This window comes from Gopherus flavomarginatus, chromosome 4, assembly GCF_025201925.1.
Source record: "Gopherus flavomarginatus isolate rGopFla2 chromosome 4, rGopFla2.mat.asm, whole genome shotgun sequence".
NCBI lineage: Eukaryota > Metazoa > Chordata > Testudines > Testudinidae > Gopherus > Gopherus flavomarginatus.
In genome coordinates this window covers 76,645,660-76,657,844 of record NC_066620.1, presented here as the reverse complement: position 1 = coordinate 76,657,844, position 12,185 = coordinate 76,645,660, and the positions used below count along the sequence as shown (strand labels likewise).

Sequence of the window (12,185 nt, the reverse complement as noted above, 5' to 3'; positions counted from 1 at the left end):
TTTCTTCGACTCCTACCCAAAGGGGCTCCCCTGCTAGCTTGGTCAGGGTGGCCGAGCGGTCCAAGGCGCTGCGTTTAGGCCGCAGTCTCCTCCGGAGGCGTGGGTTCGAATCCCACTCCTGACAGCCGTGGGCAGGGCTTTTGTTTCCTTGGGGCTCGCTTCGCTTCTTTTTGGGCGGGCGCTTGCTGTAGAGCTGGTCAGAGGCGGAGTTCCCGCTTCCTCCCCTGCGGCTTTGCCGAAAAGGCGCGCCCACTCTGGCCTGCGCCCCGTCGAAGCCACAGAGGGACTCGGGAGGGCGGCGTGCGCCAGCCGCCCCCGCCAGTGGCGGGCAAGGGAGCGCCGGCAGCCGGCCGGCCCCGGGTCAGGGTGGCCGAGCGGTCCAAGGCGCTGCGTTAAGGTCGCAGTCTCCTCCGGAGGCGTGGGTTCGAATCCCACCCCTGACAGTCCCTTCTCTGCCACTCGCGGCCTGGCCGCCTCTTGCCTGGGCCTCTTTTCTTGGCGCTAGGGAAGAGACCGCGGCAGCGGGCCGCCGCTTCCGGTGCGCTTGAGCGTTGGCCTCTCGGCCCACAGCTCCCGACGCGGGGTACCGTAGGTCGTCAGGGTGGCCGAGCGGTCTAAGGCGCTGCGTTCAGGTCGCAGTCTCCTCCTGGAGACGTGGGTTCAAATCCCACCCCTGACAAGGCCTCTCTTTCCAGCCCCTTGGAGCTGTGGCCCGTGGAGGGAGAGCCCTGTGGCGGGGATGTTTTTCTTCGACTCCTACCCAAAGGGGCTCCCCTGCTAGCTTGGTCAGGGTGGCCGAGCGGTCCAAGGCGCTGCGTTTAGGCCGCAGTCTCCTCCGGAGGCGTGGGTTCGAATCCCACTCCTGACAGCCGTGGGCAGGGCTTTTGTTTCCTTGGGGCTCGCTTCGCTTCTTTTTGGGCGGGCGCTTGCTGTAGAGCTGGTCAGAGGCGGAGTTCCCGCTTCCTCCCCTGCGGCTTTGCCGAAAAGGCGCGCCCACTCTGGCCTGCGCCCCGTCGAAGCCACAGAGGGACTCGGGAGGGCGGCGTGCGCCAGCCGCCCCCGCCAGTGGCGGGCAAGGGAGCGCCGGCAGCCGGCCGGCCCCGGGTCAGGGTGGCCGAGCGGTCCAAGGCGCTGCGTTAAGGTCGCAGTCTCCTCCGGAGGCGTGGGTTCGAATCCCACCCCTGACAGTCCCTTCTCTGCCACTCGCGGCCTGGCCGCCTCTTGCCTGGGCCTCTTTTCTTGGCGCTAGGGAAGAGACCGCGGCAGCGGGCCGCCGCTTCCGGTGCGCTTGAGCGTTGGCCTCTCGGCCCACAGCTCCCGACGCGGGGTACCGTAGGTCGTCAGGGTGGCCGAGCGGTCTAAGGCGCTGCGTTCAGGTCGCAGTCTCCTCCTGGAGACGTGGGTTCAAATCCCACCCCTGACAAGGCCTCTCTTTCCAGCCCCTTGGAGCTGTGGCCCGTGGAGGGAGAGCCCTGTGGCGGGGATGTTTTTCTTCGACTCCTACCCAAAGGGGCTCCCCTGCTAGCTTGGTCAGGGTGGCCGAGCGGTCCAAGGCGCTGCGTTTAGGCCGCAGTCTCCTCCGGAGGCGTGGGTTCGAATCCCACTCCTGACAGCCGTGGGCAGGGCTTTTGTTTCCTTGGGGCTCGCTTCGCTTCTTTTTGGGCGGGCGCTTGCTGTAGAGCTGGTCAGAGGCGGAGTTCCCGCTTCCTCCCCTGCGGCTTTGCCGAAAAGGCGCGCCCACTCTGGCCTGCGCCCCGTCGAAGCCACAGAGGGACTCGGGAGGGCGGCGTGCGCCAGCCGCCCCCGCCAGTGGCGGGCAAGGGAGCGCCGGCAGCCGGCCGGCCCCGGGTCAGGGTGGCCGAGCGGTCCAAGGCGCTGCGTTAAGGTCGCAGTCTCCTCCGGAGGCGTGGGTTCGAATCCCACCCCTGACAGTCCCTTCTCTGCCACTCGCGGCCTGGCCGCCTCTTGCCTGGGCCTCTTTTCTTGGCGCTAGGGAAGAGACCGCGGCAGCGGGCCGCCGCTTCCGGTGCGCTTGAGCGTTGGCCTCTCGGCCCACAGCTCCCGACGCGGGGTACCGTAGGTCGTCAGGGTGGCCGAGCGGTCTAAGGCGCTGCGTTCAGGTCGCAGTCTCCTCCTGGAGACGTGGGTTCAAATCCCACCCCTGACAAGGCCTCTCTTTCCAGCCCCTTGGAGCTGTGGCCCGTGGAGGGAGAGCCCTGTGGCGGGGATGTTTTTCTTCGACTCCTACCCAAAGGGGCTCCCCTGCTAGCTTGGTCAGGGTGGCCGAGCGGTCCAAGGCGCTGCGTTTAGGCCGCAGTCTCCTCCGGAGGCGTGGGTTCGAATCCCACTCCTGACAGCCGTGGGCAGGGCTTTTGTTTCCTTGGGGCTCGCTTCGCTTCTTTTTGGGCGGGCGCTTGCTGTAGAGCTGGTCAGAGGCGGAGTTCCCGCTTCCTCCCCTGCGGCTTTGCCGAAAAGGCGCGCCCACTCTGGCCTGCGCCCCGTCGAAGCCACAGAGGGACTCGGGAGGGCGGCGTGCGCCAGCCGCCCCCGCCAGTGGCGGGCAAGGGAGCGCCGGCAGCCGGCCGGCCCCGGGTCAGGGTGGCCGAGCGGTCCAAGGCGCTGCGTTAAGGTCGCAGTCTCCTCCGGAGGCGTGGGTTCGAATCCCACCCCTGACAGTCCCTTCTCTGCCACTCGCGGCCTGGCCGCCTCTTGCCTGGGCCTCTTTTCTTGGCGCTAGGGAAGAGACCGCGGCAGCGGGCCGCCGCTTCCGGTGCGCTTGAGCGTTGGCCTCTCGGCCCACAGCTCCCGACGCGGGGTACCGTAGGTCGTCAGGGTGGCCGAGCGGTCTAAGGCGCTGCGTTCAGGTCGCAGTCTCCTCCTGGAGACGTGGGTTCAAATCCCACCCCTGACAAGGCCTCTCTTTCCAGCCCCTTGGAGCTGTGGCCCGTGGAGGGAGAGCCCTGTGGCGGGGATGTTTTTCTTCGACTCCTACCCAAAGGGGCTCCCCTGCTAGCTTGGTCAGGGTGGCCGAGCGGTCCAAGGCGCTGCGTTTAGGCCGCAGTCTCCTCCGGAGGCGTGGGTTCGAATCCCACTCCTGACAGCCGTGGGCAGGGCTTTTGTTTCCTTGGGGCTCGCTTCGCTTCTTTTTGGGCGGGCGCTTGCTGTAGAGCTGGTCAGAGGCGGAGTTCCCGCTTCCTCCCCTGCGGCTTTGCCGAAAAGGCGCGCCCACTCTGGCCTGCGCCCCGTCGAAGCCACAGAGGGACTCGGGAGGGCGGCGTGCGCCAGCCGCCCCCGCCAGTGGCGGGCAAGGGAGCGCCGGCAGCCGGCCGGCCCCGGGTCAGGGTGGCCGAGCGGTCCAAGGCGCTGCGTTAAGGTCGCAGTCTCCTCCGGAGGCGTGGGTTCGAATCCCACCCCTGACAGTCCCTTCTCTGCCACTCGCGGCCTGGCCGCCTCTTGCCTGGGCCTCTTTTCTTGGCGCTAGGGAAGAGACCGCGGCAGCGGGCCGCCGCTTCCGGTGCGCTTGAGCGTTGGCCTCTCGGCCCACAGCTCCCGACGCGGGGTACCGTAGGTCGTCAGGGTGGCCGAGCGGTCTAAGGCGCTGCGTTCAGGTCGCAGTCTCCTCCTGGAGACGTGGGTTCAAATCCCACCCCTGACAAGGCCTCTCTTTCCAGCCCCTTGGAGCTGTGGCCCGTGGAGGGAGAGCCCTGTGGCGGGGATGTTTTTCTTCGACTCCTACCCAAAGGGGCTCCCCTGCTAGCTTGGTCAGGGTGGCCGAGCGGTCCAAGGCGCTGCGTTTAGGCCGCAGTCTCCTCCGGAGGCGTGGGTTCGAATCCCACTCCTGACAGCCGTGGGCAGGGCTTTTGTTTCCTTGGGGCTCGCTTCGCTTCTTTTTGGGCGGGCGCTTGCTGTAGAGCTGGTCAGAGGCGGAGTTCCCGCTTCCTCCCCTGCGGCTTTGCCGAAAAGGCGCGCCCACTCTGGCCTGCGCCCCGTCGAAGCCACAGAGGGACTCGGGAGGGCGGCGTGCGCCAGCCGCCCCCGCCAGTGGCGGGCAAGGGAGCGCCGGCAGCCGGCCGGCCCCGGGTCAGGGTGGCCGAGCGGTCCAAGGCGCTGCGTTAAGGTCGCAGTCTCCTCCGGAGGCGTGGGTTCGAATCCCACCCCTGACAGTCCCTTCTCTGCCACTCGCGGCCTGGCCGCCTCTTGCCTGGGCCTCTTTTCTTGGCGCTAGGGAAGAGACCGCGGCAGCGGGCCGCCGCTTCCGGTGCGCTTGAGCGTTGGCCTCTCGGCCCACAGCTCCCGACGCGGGGTACCGTAGGTCGTCAGGGTGGCCGAGCGGTCTAAGGCGCTGCGTTCAGGTCGCAGTCTCCTCCTGGAGACGTGGGTTCAAATCCCACCCCTGACAAGGCCTCTCTTTCCAGCCCCTTGGAGCTGTGGCCCGTGGAGGGAGAGCCCTGTGGCGGGGATGTTTTTCTTCGACTCCTACCCAAAGGGGCTCCCCTGCTAGCTTGGTCAGGGTGGCCGAGCGGTCCAAGGCGCTGCGTTTAGGCCGCAGTCTCCTCCGGAGGCGTGGGTTCGAATCCCACTCCTGACAGCCGTGGGCAGGGCTTTTGTTTCCTTGGGGCTCGCTTCGCTTCTTTTTGGGCGGGCGCTTGCTGTAGAGCTGGTCAGAGGCGGAGTTCCCGCTTCCTCCCCTGCGGCTTTGCCGAAAAGGCGCGCCCACTCTGGCCTGCGCCCCGTCGAAGCCACAGAGGGACTCGGGAGGGCGGCGTGCGCCAGCCGCCCCCGCCAGTGGCGGGCAAGGGAGCGCCGGCAGCCGGCCGGCCCCGGGTCAGGGTGGCCGAGCGGTCCAAGGCGCTGCGTTAAGGTCGCAGTCTCCTCCGGAGGCGTGGGTTCGAATCCCACCCCTGACAGTCCCTTCTCTGCCACTCGCGGCCTGGCCGCCTCTTGCCTGGGCCTCTTTTCTTGGCGCTAGGGAAGAGACCGCGGCAGCGGGCCGCCGCTTCCGGTGCGCTTGAGCGTTGGCCTCTCGGCCCACAGCTCCCGACGCGGGGTACCGTAGGTCGTCAGGGTGGCCGAGCGGTCTAAGGCGCTGCGTTCAGGTCGCAGTCTCCTCCTGGAGACGTGGGTTCAAATCCCACCCCTGACAAGGCCTCTCTTTCCAGCCCCTTGGAGCTGTGGCCCGTGGAGGGAGAGCCCTGTGGCGGGGATGTTTTTCTTCGACTCCTACCCAAAGGGGCTCCCCTGCTAGCTTGGTCAGGGTGGCCGAGCGGTCCAAGGCGCTGCGTTTAGGCCGCAGTCTCCTCCGGAGGCGTGGGTTCGAATCCCACTCCTGACAGCCGTGGGCAGGGCTTTTGTTTCCTTGGGGCTCGCTTCGCTTCTTTTTGGGCGGGCGCTTGCTGTAGAGCTGGTCAGAGGCGGAGTTCCCGCTTCCTCCCCTGCGGCTTTGCCGAAAAGGCGCGCCCACTCTGGCCTGCGCCCCGTCGAAGCCACAGAGGGACTCGGGAGGGCGGCGTGCGCCAGCCGCCCCCGCCAGTGGCGGGCAAGGGAGCGCCGGCAGCCGGCCGGCCCCGGGTCAGGGTGGCCGAGCGGTCCAAGGCGCTGCGTTAAGGTCGCAGTCTCCTCCGGAGGCGTGGGTTCGAATCCCACCCCTGACAGTCCCTTCTCTGCCACTCGCGGCCTGGCCGCCTCTTGCCTGGGCCTCTTTTCTTGGCGCTAGGGAAGAGACCGCGGCAGCGGGCCGCCGCTTCCGGTGCGCTTGAGCGTTGGCCTCTCGGCCCACAGCTCCCGACGCGGGGTACCGTAGGTCGTCAGGGTGGCCGAGCGGTCTAAGGCGCTGCGTTCAGGTCGCAGTCTCCTCCTGGAGACGTGGGTTCAAATCCCACCCCTGACAAGGCCTCTCTTTCCAGCCCCTTGGAGCTGTGGCCCGTGGAGGGAGAGCCCTGTGGCGGGGATGTTTTTCTTCGACTCCTACCCAAAGGGGCTCCCCTGCTAGCTTGGTCAGGGTGGCCGAGCGGTCCAAGGCGCTGCGTTTAGGCCGCAGTCTCCTCCGGAGGCGTGGGTTCGAATCCCACTCCTGACAGCCGTGGGCAGGGCTTTTGTTTCCTTGGGGCTCGCTTCGCTTCTTTTTGGGCGGGCGCTTGCTGTAGAGCTGGTCAGAGGCGGAGTTCCCGCTTCCTCCCCTGCGGCTTTGCCGAAAAGGCGCGCCCACTCTGGCCTGCGCCCCGTCGAAGCCACAGAGGGACTCGGGAGGGCGGCGTGCGCCAGCCGCCCCCGCCAGTGGCGGGCAAGGGAGCGCCGGCAGCCGGCCGGCCCCGGGTCAGGGTGGCCGAGCGGTCCAAGGCGCTGCGTTAAGGTCGCAGTCTCCTCCGGAGGCGTGGGTTCGAATCCCACCCCTGACAGTCCCTTCTCTGCCACTCGCGGCCTGGCCGCCTCTTGCCTGGGCCTCTTTTCTTGGCGCTAGGGAAGAGACCGCGGCAGCGGGCCGCCGCTTCCGGTGCGCTTGAGCGTTGGCCTCTCGGCCCACAGCTCCCGACGCGGGGTACCGTAGGTCGTCAGGGTGGCCGAGCGGTCTAAGGCGCTGCGTTCAGGTCGCAGTCTCCTCCTGGAGACGTGGGTTCAAATCCCACCCCTGACAAGGCCTCTCTTTCCAGCCCCTTGGAGCTGTGGCCCGTGGAGGGAGAGCCCTGTGGCGGGGATGTTTTTCTTCGACTCCTACCCAAAGGGGCTCCCCTGCTAGCTTGGTCAGGGTGGCCGAGCGGTCCAAGGCGCTGCGTTTAGGCCGCAGTCTCCTCCGGAGGCGTGGGTTCGAATCCCACTCCTGACAGCCGTGGGCAGGGCTTTTGTTTCCTTGGGGCTCGCTTCGCTTCTTTTTGGGCGGGCGCTTGCTGTAGAGCTGGTCAGAGGCGGAGTTCCCGCTTCCTCCCCTGCGGCTTTGCCGAAAAGGCGCGCCCACTCTGGCCTGCGCCCCGTCGAAGCCACAGAGGGACTCGGGAGGGCGGCGTGCGCCAGCCGCCCCCGCCAGTGGCGGGCAAGGGAGCGCCGGCAGCCGGCCGGCCCCGGGTCAGGGTGGCCGAGCGGTCCAAGGCGCTGCGTTAAGGTCGCAGTCTCCTCCGGAGGCGTGGGTTCGAATCCCACCCCTGACAGTCCCTTCTCTGCCACTCGCGGCCTGGCCGCCTCTTGCCTGGGCCTCTTTTCTTGGCGCTAGGGAAGAGACCGCGGCAGCGGGCCGCCGCTTCCGGTGCGCTTGAGCGTTGGCCTCTCGGCCCACAGCTCCCGACGCGGGGTACCGTAGGTCGTCAGGGTGGCCGAGCGGTCTAAGGCGCTGCGTTCAGGTCGCAGTCTCCTCCTGGAGACGTGGGTTCAAATCCCACCCCTGACAAGGCCTCTCTTTCCAGCCCCTTGGAGCTGTGGCCCGTGGAGGGAGAGCCCTGTGGCGGGGATGTTTTTCTTCGACTCCTACCCAAAGGGGCTCCCCTGCTAGCTTGGTCAGGGTGGCCGAGCGGTCCAAGGCGCTGCGTTTAGGCCGCAGTCTCCTCCGGAGGCGTGGGTTCGAATCCCACTCCTGACAGCCGTGGGCAGGGCTTTTGTTTCCTTGGGGCTCGCTTCGCTTCTTTTTGGGCGGGCGCTTGCTGTAGAGCTGGTCAGAGGCGGAGTTCCCGCTTCCTCCCCTGCGGCTTTGCCGAAAAGGCGCGCCCACTCTGGCCTGCGCCCCGTCGAAGCCACAGAGGGACTCGGGAGGGCGGCGTGCGCCAGCCGCCCCCGCCAGTGGCGGGCAAGGGAGCGCCGGCAGCCGGCCGGCCCCGGGTCAGGGTGGCCGAGCGGTCCAAGGCGCTGCGTTAAGGTCGCAGTCTCCTCCGGAGGCGTGGGTTCGAATCCCACCCCTGACAGTCCCTTCTCTGCCACTCGCGGCCTGGCCGCCTCTTGCCTGGGCCTCTTTTCTTGGCGCTAGGGAAGAGACCGCGGCAGCGGGCCGCCGCTTCCGGTGCGCTTGAGCGTTGGCCTCTCGGCCCACAGCTCCCGACGCGGGGTACCGTAGGTCGTCAGGGTGGCCGAGCGGTCTAAGGCGCTGCGTTCAGGTCGCAGTCTCCTCCTGGAGACGTGGGTTCAAATCCCACCCCTGACAAGGCCTCTCTTTCCAGCCCCTTGGAGCTGTGGCCCGTGGAGGGAGAGCCCTGTGGCGGGGATGTTTTTCTTCGACTCCTACCCAAAGGGGCTCCCCTGCTAGCTTGGTCAGGGTGGCCGAGCGGTCCAAGGCGCTGCGTTTAGGCCGCAGTCTCCTCCGGAGGCGTGGGTTCGAATCCCACTCCTGACAGCCGTGGGCAGGGCTTTTGTTTCCTTGGGGCTCGCTTCGCTTCTTTTTGGGCGGGCGCTTGCTGTAGAGCTGGTCAGAGGCGGAGTTCCCGCTTCCTCCCCTGCGGCTTTGCCGAAAAGGCGCGCCCACTCTGGCCTGCGCCCCGTCGAAGCCACAGAGGGACTCGGGAGGGCGGCGTGCGCCAGCCGCCCCCGCCAGTGGCGGGCAAGGGAGCGCCGGCAGCCGGCCGGCCCCGGGTCAGGGTGGCCGAGCGGTCCAAGGCGCTGCGTTAAGGTCGCAGTCTCCTCCGGAGGCGTGGGTTCGAATCCCACCCCTGACAGTCCCTTCTCTGCCACTCGCGGCCTGGCCGCCTCTTGCCTGGGCCTCTTTTCTTGGCGCTAGGGAAGAGACCGCGGCAGCGGGCCGCCGCTTCCGGTGCGCTTGAGCGTTGGCCTCTCGGCCCACAGCTCCCGACGCGGGGTACCGTAGGTCGTCAGGGTGGCCGAGCGGTCTAAGGCGCTGCGTTCAGGTCGCAGTCTCCTCCTGGAGACGTGGGTTCAAATCCCACCCCTGACAAGGCCTCTCTTTCCAGCCCCTTGGAGCTGTGGCCCGTGGAGGGAGAGCCCTGTGGCGGGGATGTTTTTCTTCGACTCCTACCCAAAGGGGCTCCCCTGCTAGCTTGGTCAGGGTGGCCGAGCGGTCCAAGGCGCTGCGTTTAGGCCGCAGTCTCCTCCGGAGGCGTGGGTTCGAATCCCACTCCTGACAGCCGTGGGCAGGGCTTTTGTTTCCTTGGGGCTCGCTTCGCTTCTTTTTGGGCGGGCGCTTGCTGTAGAGCTGGTCAGAGGCGGAGTTCCCGCTTCCTCCCCTGCGGCTTTGCCGAAAAGGCGCGCCCACTCTGGCCTGCGCCCCGTCGAAGCCACAGAGGGACTCGGGAGGGCGGCGTGCGCCAGCCGCCCCCGCCAGTGGCGGGCAAGGGAGCGCCGGCAGCCGGCCGGCCCCGGGTCAGGGTGGCCGAGCGGTCCAAGGCGCTGCGTTAAGGTCGCAGTCTCCTCCGGAGGCGTGGGTTCGAATCCCACCCCTGACAGTCCCTTCTCTGCCACTCGCGGCCTGGCCGCCTCTTGCCTGGGCCTCTTTTCTTGGCGCTAGGGAAGAGACCGCGGCAGCGGGCCGCCGCTTCCGGTGCGCTTGAGCGTTGGCCTCTCGGCCCACAGCTCCCGACGCGGGGTACCGTAGGTCGTCAGGGTGGCCGAGCGGTCTAAGGCGCTGCGTTCAGGTCGCAGTCTCCTCCTGGAGACGTGGGTTCAAATCCCACCCCTGACAAGGCCTCTCTTTCCAGCCCCTTGGAGCTGTGGCCCGTGGAGGGAGAGCCCTGTGGCGGGGATGTTTTTCTTCGACTCCTACCCAAAGGGGCTCCCCTGCTAGCTTGGTCAGGGTGGCCGAGCGGTCCAAGGCGCTGCGTTTAGGCCGCAGTCTCCTCCGGAGGCGTGGGTTCGAATCCCACTCCTGACAGCCGTGGGCAGGGCTTTTGTTTCCTTGGGGCTCGCTTCGCTTCTTTTTGGGCGGGCGCTTGCTGTAGAGCTGGTCAGAGGCGGAGTTCCCGCTTCCTCCCCTGCGGCTTTGCCGAAAAGGCGCGCCCACTCTGGCCTGCGCCCCGTCGAAGCCACAGAGGGACTCGGGAGGGCGGCGTGCGCCAGCCGCCCCCGCCAGTGGCGGGCAAGGGAGCGCCGGCAGCCGGCCGGCCCCGGGTCAGGGTGGCCGAGCGGTCCAAGGCGCTGCGTTAAGGTCGCAGTCTCCTCCGGAGGCGTGGGTTCGAATCCCACCCCTGACAGTCCCTTCTCTGCCACTCGCGGCCTGGCCGCCTCTTGCCTGGGCCTCTTTTCTTGGCGCTAGGGAAGAGACCGCGGCAGCGGGCCGCCGCTTCCGGTGCGCTTGAGCGTTGGCCTCTCGGCCCACAGCTCCCGACGCGGGGTACCGTAGGTCGTCAGGGTGGCCGAGCGGTCTAAGGCGCTGCGTTCAGGTCGCAGTCTCCTCCTGGAGACGTGGGTTCAAATCCCACCCCTGACAAGGCCTCTCTTTCCAGCCCCTTGGAGCTGTGGCCCGTGGAGGGAGAGCCCTGTGGCGGGGATGTTTTTCTTCGACTCCTACCCAAAGGGGCTCCCCTGCTAGCTTGGTCAGGGTGGCCGAGCGGTCCAAGGCGCTGCGTTTAGGCCGCAGTCTCCTCCGGAGGCGTGGGTTCGAATCCCACTCCTGACAGCCGTGGGCAGGGCTTTTGTTTCCTTGGGGCTCGCTTCGCTTCTTTTTGGGCGGGCGCTTGCTGTAGAGCTGGTCAGAGGCGGAGTTCCCGCTTCCTCCCCTGCGGCTTTGCCGAAAAGGCGCGCCCACTCTGGCCTGCGCCCCGTCGAAGCCACAGAGGGACTCGGGAGGGCGGCGTGCGCCAGCCGCCCCCGCCAGTGGCGGGCAAGGGAGCGCCGGCAGCCGGCCGGCCCCGGGTCAGGGTGGCCGAGCGGTCCAAGGCGCTGCGTTAAGGTCGCAGTCTCCTCCGGAGGCGTGGGTTCGAATCCCACCCCTGACAGTCCCTTCTCTGCCACTCGCGGCCTGGCCGCCTCTTGCCTGGGCCTCTTTTCTTGGCGCTAGGGAAGAGACCGCGGCAGCGGGCCGCCGCTTCCGGTGCGCTTGAGCGTTGGCCTCTCGGCCCACAGCTCCCGACGCGGGGTACCGTAGGTCGTCAGGGTGGCCGAGCGGTCTAAGGCGCTGCGTTCAGGTCGCAGTCTCCTCCTGGAGACGTGGGTTCAAATCCCACCCCTGACAAGGCCTCTCTTTCCAGCCCCTTGGAGCTGTGGCCCGTGGAGGGAGAGCCCTGTGGCGGGGATGTTTTTCTTCGACTCCTACCCAAAGGGGCTCCCCTGCTAGCTTGGTCAGGGTGGCCGAGCGGTCCAAGGCGCTGCGTTTAGGCCGCAGTCTCCTCCGGAGGCGTGGGTTCGAATCCCACTCCTGACAGCCGTGGGCAGGGCTTTTGTTTCCTTGGGGCTCGCTTCGCTTCTTTTTGGGCGGGCGCTTGCTGTAGAGCTGGTCAGAGGCGGAGTTCCCGCTTCCTCCCCTGCGGCTTTGCCGAAAAGGCGCGCCCACTCTGGCCTGCGCCCCGTCGAAGCCACAGAGGGACTCGGGAGGGCGGCGTGCGCCAGCCGCCCCCGCCAGTGGCGGGCAAGGGAGCGCCGGCAGCCGGCCGGCCCCGGGTCAGGGTGGCCGAGCGGTCCAAGGCGCTGCGTTAAGGTCGCAGTCTCCTCCGGAGGCGTGGGTTCGAATCCCACCCCTGACAGTCCCTTCTCTGCCACTCGCGGCCTGGCCGCCTCTTGCCTGGGCCTCTTTTCTTGGCGCTAGGGAAGAGACCGCGGCAGCGGGCCGCCGCTTCCGGTGCGCTTGAGCGTTGGCCTCTCGGCCCACAGCTCCCGACGCGGGGTACCGTAGGTCGTCAGGGTGGCCGAGCGGTCTAAGGCGCTGCGTTCAGGTCGCAGTCTCCTCCTGGAGACGTGGGTTCAAATCCCACCCCTGACAAGGCCTCTCTTTCCAGCCCCTTGGAGCTGTGGCCCGTGGAGGGAGAGCCCTGTGGCGGGGATGTTTTTCTTCGACTCCTACCCAAAGGGGCTCCCCTGCTAGCTTGGTCAGGGTGGCCGAGCGGTCCAAGGCGCTGCGTTTAGGCCGCAGTCTCCTCCGGAGGCGTGGGTTCGAATCCCACTCCTGACAGCCGTGGGCAGGGCTTTTGTTTCCTTGGGGCTCGCTTCGCTTCTTTTTGGGCGGGCGCTTGCTGTAGAGCTGGTCAGAGGCGGAGTTCCCGCTTCCTCCCCTGCGGCTTTGCCGAAAAGGCGCGCCCACTCTGGCCTGCGCCCCGTCGAAGCCACAG

At 67.9% G+C, this 12,185-nt stretch overlaps 49 non-coding genes across 49 annotated transcripts; all 49 read left to right on the top strand.

Annotated features, from left to right (window-relative positions):
- The first annotated feature begins 41 nt into the window (after window positions 1-41).
- Window positions 42-124, top strand: TRNAL-UAG (transfer RNA leucine (anticodon UAG)). Its single transcript has one exon. It is a non-coding gene; the product is annotated as a tRNA-Leu (tRNA).
- Window positions 125-360: 236 nt separating this feature from the next.
- On the top strand, window positions 361-443 carry TRNAL-AAG (transfer RNA leucine (anticodon AAG)). Its single transcript has one exon. It is a non-coding gene; the product is annotated as a tRNA-Leu (tRNA).
- Window positions 444-595: 152 nt separating this feature from the next.
- Window positions 596-679, top strand: TRNAL-CAG (transfer RNA leucine (anticodon CAG)). Its single transcript has one exon. It is a non-coding gene; the product is annotated as a tRNA-Leu (tRNA).
- A 106-nt stretch (window positions 680-785) lies between these two features.
- Window positions 786-868, top strand: TRNAL-UAG (transfer RNA leucine (anticodon UAG)). Its single transcript has one exon. It is a non-coding gene; the product is annotated as a tRNA-Leu (tRNA).
- A 236-nt stretch (window positions 869-1,104) lies between these two features.
- TRNAL-AAG (transfer RNA leucine (anticodon AAG)) lies at window positions 1,105-1,187 on the top strand. The gene has a single exon. It is a non-coding gene; the product is annotated as a tRNA-Leu (tRNA).
- Window positions 1,188-1,339: 152 nt separating this feature from the next.
- TRNAL-CAG (transfer RNA leucine (anticodon CAG)) lies at window positions 1,340-1,423 on the top strand. Its single transcript has one exon. It is a non-coding gene; the product is annotated as a tRNA-Leu (tRNA).
- A 106-nt stretch (window positions 1,424-1,529) lies between these two features.
- Window positions 1,530-1,612, top strand: TRNAL-UAG (transfer RNA leucine (anticodon UAG)). The gene has a single exon. It is a non-coding gene; the product is annotated as a tRNA-Leu (tRNA).
- Window positions 1,613-1,848: 236 nt separating this feature from the next.
- TRNAL-AAG (transfer RNA leucine (anticodon AAG)) lies at window positions 1,849-1,931 on the top strand. Its single transcript has one exon. It is a non-coding gene; the product is annotated as a tRNA-Leu (tRNA).
- A 152-nt stretch (window positions 1,932-2,083) lies between these two features.
- TRNAL-CAG (transfer RNA leucine (anticodon CAG)) lies at window positions 2,084-2,167 on the top strand. Its single transcript has one exon. It is a non-coding gene; the product is annotated as a tRNA-Leu (tRNA).
- A 106-nt stretch (window positions 2,168-2,273) lies between these two features.
- On the top strand, window positions 2,274-2,356 carry TRNAL-UAG (transfer RNA leucine (anticodon UAG)). Its single transcript has one exon. It is a non-coding gene; the product is annotated as a tRNA-Leu (tRNA).
- A 236-nt stretch (window positions 2,357-2,592) lies between these two features.
- TRNAL-AAG (transfer RNA leucine (anticodon AAG)) lies at window positions 2,593-2,675 on the top strand. The gene has a single exon. It is a non-coding gene; the product is annotated as a tRNA-Leu (tRNA).
- Window positions 2,676-2,827: 152 nt separating this feature from the next.
- On the top strand, window positions 2,828-2,911 carry TRNAL-CAG (transfer RNA leucine (anticodon CAG)). Its single transcript has one exon. It is a non-coding gene; the product is annotated as a tRNA-Leu (tRNA).
- A 106-nt stretch (window positions 2,912-3,017) lies between these two features.
- TRNAL-UAG (transfer RNA leucine (anticodon UAG)) lies at window positions 3,018-3,100 on the top strand. The gene has a single exon. It is a non-coding gene; the product is annotated as a tRNA-Leu (tRNA).
- A 236-nt stretch (window positions 3,101-3,336) lies between these two features.
- Window positions 3,337-3,419, top strand: TRNAL-AAG (transfer RNA leucine (anticodon AAG)). Its single transcript has one exon. It is a non-coding gene; the product is annotated as a tRNA-Leu (tRNA).
- Window positions 3,420-3,571: 152 nt separating this feature from the next.
- On the top strand, window positions 3,572-3,655 carry TRNAL-CAG (transfer RNA leucine (anticodon CAG)). The gene has a single exon. It is a non-coding gene; the product is annotated as a tRNA-Leu (tRNA).
- A 106-nt stretch (window positions 3,656-3,761) lies between these two features.
- Window positions 3,762-3,844, top strand: TRNAL-UAG (transfer RNA leucine (anticodon UAG)). Its single transcript has one exon. It is a non-coding gene; the product is annotated as a tRNA-Leu (tRNA).
- Window positions 3,845-4,080: 236 nt separating this feature from the next.
- Window positions 4,081-4,163, top strand: TRNAL-AAG (transfer RNA leucine (anticodon AAG)). The gene has a single exon. It is a non-coding gene; the product is annotated as a tRNA-Leu (tRNA).
- A 152-nt stretch (window positions 4,164-4,315) lies between these two features.
- TRNAL-CAG (transfer RNA leucine (anticodon CAG)) lies at window positions 4,316-4,399 on the top strand. The gene has a single exon. It is a non-coding gene; the product is annotated as a tRNA-Leu (tRNA).
- Window positions 4,400-4,505: 106 nt separating this feature from the next.
- TRNAL-UAG (transfer RNA leucine (anticodon UAG)) lies at window positions 4,506-4,588 on the top strand. The gene has a single exon. It is a non-coding gene; the product is annotated as a tRNA-Leu (tRNA).
- A 236-nt stretch (window positions 4,589-4,824) lies between these two features.
- On the top strand, window positions 4,825-4,907 carry TRNAL-AAG (transfer RNA leucine (anticodon AAG)). The gene has a single exon. It is a non-coding gene; the product is annotated as a tRNA-Leu (tRNA).
- Window positions 4,908-5,059: 152 nt separating this feature from the next.
- On the top strand, window positions 5,060-5,143 carry TRNAL-CAG (transfer RNA leucine (anticodon CAG)). Its single transcript has one exon. It is a non-coding gene; the product is annotated as a tRNA-Leu (tRNA).
- Window positions 5,144-5,249: 106 nt separating this feature from the next.
- On the top strand, window positions 5,250-5,332 carry TRNAL-UAG (transfer RNA leucine (anticodon UAG)). The gene has a single exon. It is a non-coding gene; the product is annotated as a tRNA-Leu (tRNA).
- A 236-nt stretch (window positions 5,333-5,568) lies between these two features.
- On the top strand, window positions 5,569-5,651 carry TRNAL-AAG (transfer RNA leucine (anticodon AAG)). The gene has a single exon. It is a non-coding gene; the product is annotated as a tRNA-Leu (tRNA).
- Window positions 5,652-5,803: 152 nt separating this feature from the next.
- On the top strand, window positions 5,804-5,887 carry TRNAL-CAG (transfer RNA leucine (anticodon CAG)). The gene has a single exon. It is a non-coding gene; the product is annotated as a tRNA-Leu (tRNA).
- A 106-nt stretch (window positions 5,888-5,993) lies between these two features.
- On the top strand, window positions 5,994-6,076 carry TRNAL-UAG (transfer RNA leucine (anticodon UAG)). The gene has a single exon. It is a non-coding gene; the product is annotated as a tRNA-Leu (tRNA).
- Window positions 6,077-6,312: 236 nt separating this feature from the next.
- Window positions 6,313-6,395, top strand: TRNAL-AAG (transfer RNA leucine (anticodon AAG)). Its single transcript has one exon. It is a non-coding gene; the product is annotated as a tRNA-Leu (tRNA).
- A 152-nt stretch (window positions 6,396-6,547) lies between these two features.
- TRNAL-CAG (transfer RNA leucine (anticodon CAG)) lies at window positions 6,548-6,631 on the top strand. Its single transcript has one exon. It is a non-coding gene; the product is annotated as a tRNA-Leu (tRNA).
- A 106-nt stretch (window positions 6,632-6,737) lies between these two features.
- TRNAL-UAG (transfer RNA leucine (anticodon UAG)) lies at window positions 6,738-6,820 on the top strand. The gene has a single exon. It is a non-coding gene; the product is annotated as a tRNA-Leu (tRNA).
- Window positions 6,821-7,056: 236 nt separating this feature from the next.
- On the top strand, window positions 7,057-7,139 carry TRNAL-AAG (transfer RNA leucine (anticodon AAG)). The gene has a single exon. It is a non-coding gene; the product is annotated as a tRNA-Leu (tRNA).
- Window positions 7,140-7,291: 152 nt separating this feature from the next.
- Window positions 7,292-7,375, top strand: TRNAL-CAG (transfer RNA leucine (anticodon CAG)). Its single transcript has one exon. It is a non-coding gene; the product is annotated as a tRNA-Leu (tRNA).
- Window positions 7,376-7,481: 106 nt separating this feature from the next.
- Window positions 7,482-7,564, top strand: TRNAL-UAG (transfer RNA leucine (anticodon UAG)). Its single transcript has one exon. It is a non-coding gene; the product is annotated as a tRNA-Leu (tRNA).
- A 236-nt stretch (window positions 7,565-7,800) lies between these two features.
- On the top strand, window positions 7,801-7,883 carry TRNAL-AAG (transfer RNA leucine (anticodon AAG)). The gene has a single exon. It is a non-coding gene; the product is annotated as a tRNA-Leu (tRNA).
- Window positions 7,884-8,035: 152 nt separating this feature from the next.
- On the top strand, window positions 8,036-8,119 carry TRNAL-CAG (transfer RNA leucine (anticodon CAG)). Its single transcript has one exon. It is a non-coding gene; the product is annotated as a tRNA-Leu (tRNA).
- A 106-nt stretch (window positions 8,120-8,225) lies between these two features.
- On the top strand, window positions 8,226-8,308 carry TRNAL-UAG (transfer RNA leucine (anticodon UAG)). Its single transcript has one exon. It is a non-coding gene; the product is annotated as a tRNA-Leu (tRNA).
- Window positions 8,309-8,544: 236 nt separating this feature from the next.
- On the top strand, window positions 8,545-8,627 carry TRNAL-AAG (transfer RNA leucine (anticodon AAG)). The gene has a single exon. It is a non-coding gene; the product is annotated as a tRNA-Leu (tRNA).
- Window positions 8,628-8,779: 152 nt separating this feature from the next.
- On the top strand, window positions 8,780-8,863 carry TRNAL-CAG (transfer RNA leucine (anticodon CAG)). Its single transcript has one exon. It is a non-coding gene; the product is annotated as a tRNA-Leu (tRNA).
- Window positions 8,864-8,969: 106 nt separating this feature from the next.
- TRNAL-UAG (transfer RNA leucine (anticodon UAG)) lies at window positions 8,970-9,052 on the top strand. The gene has a single exon. It is a non-coding gene; the product is annotated as a tRNA-Leu (tRNA).
- Window positions 9,053-9,288: 236 nt separating this feature from the next.
- Window positions 9,289-9,371, top strand: TRNAL-AAG (transfer RNA leucine (anticodon AAG)). The gene has a single exon. It is a non-coding gene; the product is annotated as a tRNA-Leu (tRNA).
- A 152-nt stretch (window positions 9,372-9,523) lies between these two features.
- Window positions 9,524-9,607, top strand: TRNAL-CAG (transfer RNA leucine (anticodon CAG)). Its single transcript has one exon. It is a non-coding gene; the product is annotated as a tRNA-Leu (tRNA).
- Window positions 9,608-9,713: 106 nt separating this feature from the next.
- Window positions 9,714-9,796, top strand: TRNAL-UAG (transfer RNA leucine (anticodon UAG)). The gene has a single exon. It is a non-coding gene; the product is annotated as a tRNA-Leu (tRNA).
- A 236-nt stretch (window positions 9,797-10,032) lies between these two features.
- On the top strand, window positions 10,033-10,115 carry TRNAL-AAG (transfer RNA leucine (anticodon AAG)). The gene has a single exon. It is a non-coding gene; the product is annotated as a tRNA-Leu (tRNA).
- A 152-nt stretch (window positions 10,116-10,267) lies between these two features.
- Window positions 10,268-10,351, top strand: TRNAL-CAG (transfer RNA leucine (anticodon CAG)). The gene has a single exon. It is a non-coding gene; the product is annotated as a tRNA-Leu (tRNA).
- A 106-nt stretch (window positions 10,352-10,457) lies between these two features.
- TRNAL-UAG (transfer RNA leucine (anticodon UAG)) lies at window positions 10,458-10,540 on the top strand. Its single transcript has one exon. It is a non-coding gene; the product is annotated as a tRNA-Leu (tRNA).
- A 236-nt stretch (window positions 10,541-10,776) lies between these two features.
- TRNAL-AAG (transfer RNA leucine (anticodon AAG)) lies at window positions 10,777-10,859 on the top strand. The gene has a single exon. It is a non-coding gene; the product is annotated as a tRNA-Leu (tRNA).
- A 152-nt stretch (window positions 10,860-11,011) lies between these two features.
- Window positions 11,012-11,095, top strand: TRNAL-CAG (transfer RNA leucine (anticodon CAG)). Its single transcript has one exon. It is a non-coding gene; the product is annotated as a tRNA-Leu (tRNA).
- A 106-nt stretch (window positions 11,096-11,201) lies between these two features.
- Window positions 11,202-11,284, top strand: TRNAL-UAG (transfer RNA leucine (anticodon UAG)). Its single transcript has one exon. It is a non-coding gene; the product is annotated as a tRNA-Leu (tRNA).
- A 236-nt stretch (window positions 11,285-11,520) lies between these two features.
- Window positions 11,521-11,603, top strand: TRNAL-AAG (transfer RNA leucine (anticodon AAG)). The gene has a single exon. It is a non-coding gene; the product is annotated as a tRNA-Leu (tRNA).
- A 152-nt stretch (window positions 11,604-11,755) lies between these two features.
- Window positions 11,756-11,839, top strand: TRNAL-CAG (transfer RNA leucine (anticodon CAG)). Its single transcript has one exon. It is a non-coding gene; the product is annotated as a tRNA-Leu (tRNA).
- A 106-nt stretch (window positions 11,840-11,945) lies between these two features.
- On the top strand, window positions 11,946-12,028 carry TRNAL-UAG (transfer RNA leucine (anticodon UAG)). The gene has a single exon. It is a non-coding gene; the product is annotated as a tRNA-Leu (tRNA).
- Window positions 12,029-12,185: the final 157 nt, after the last annotated feature.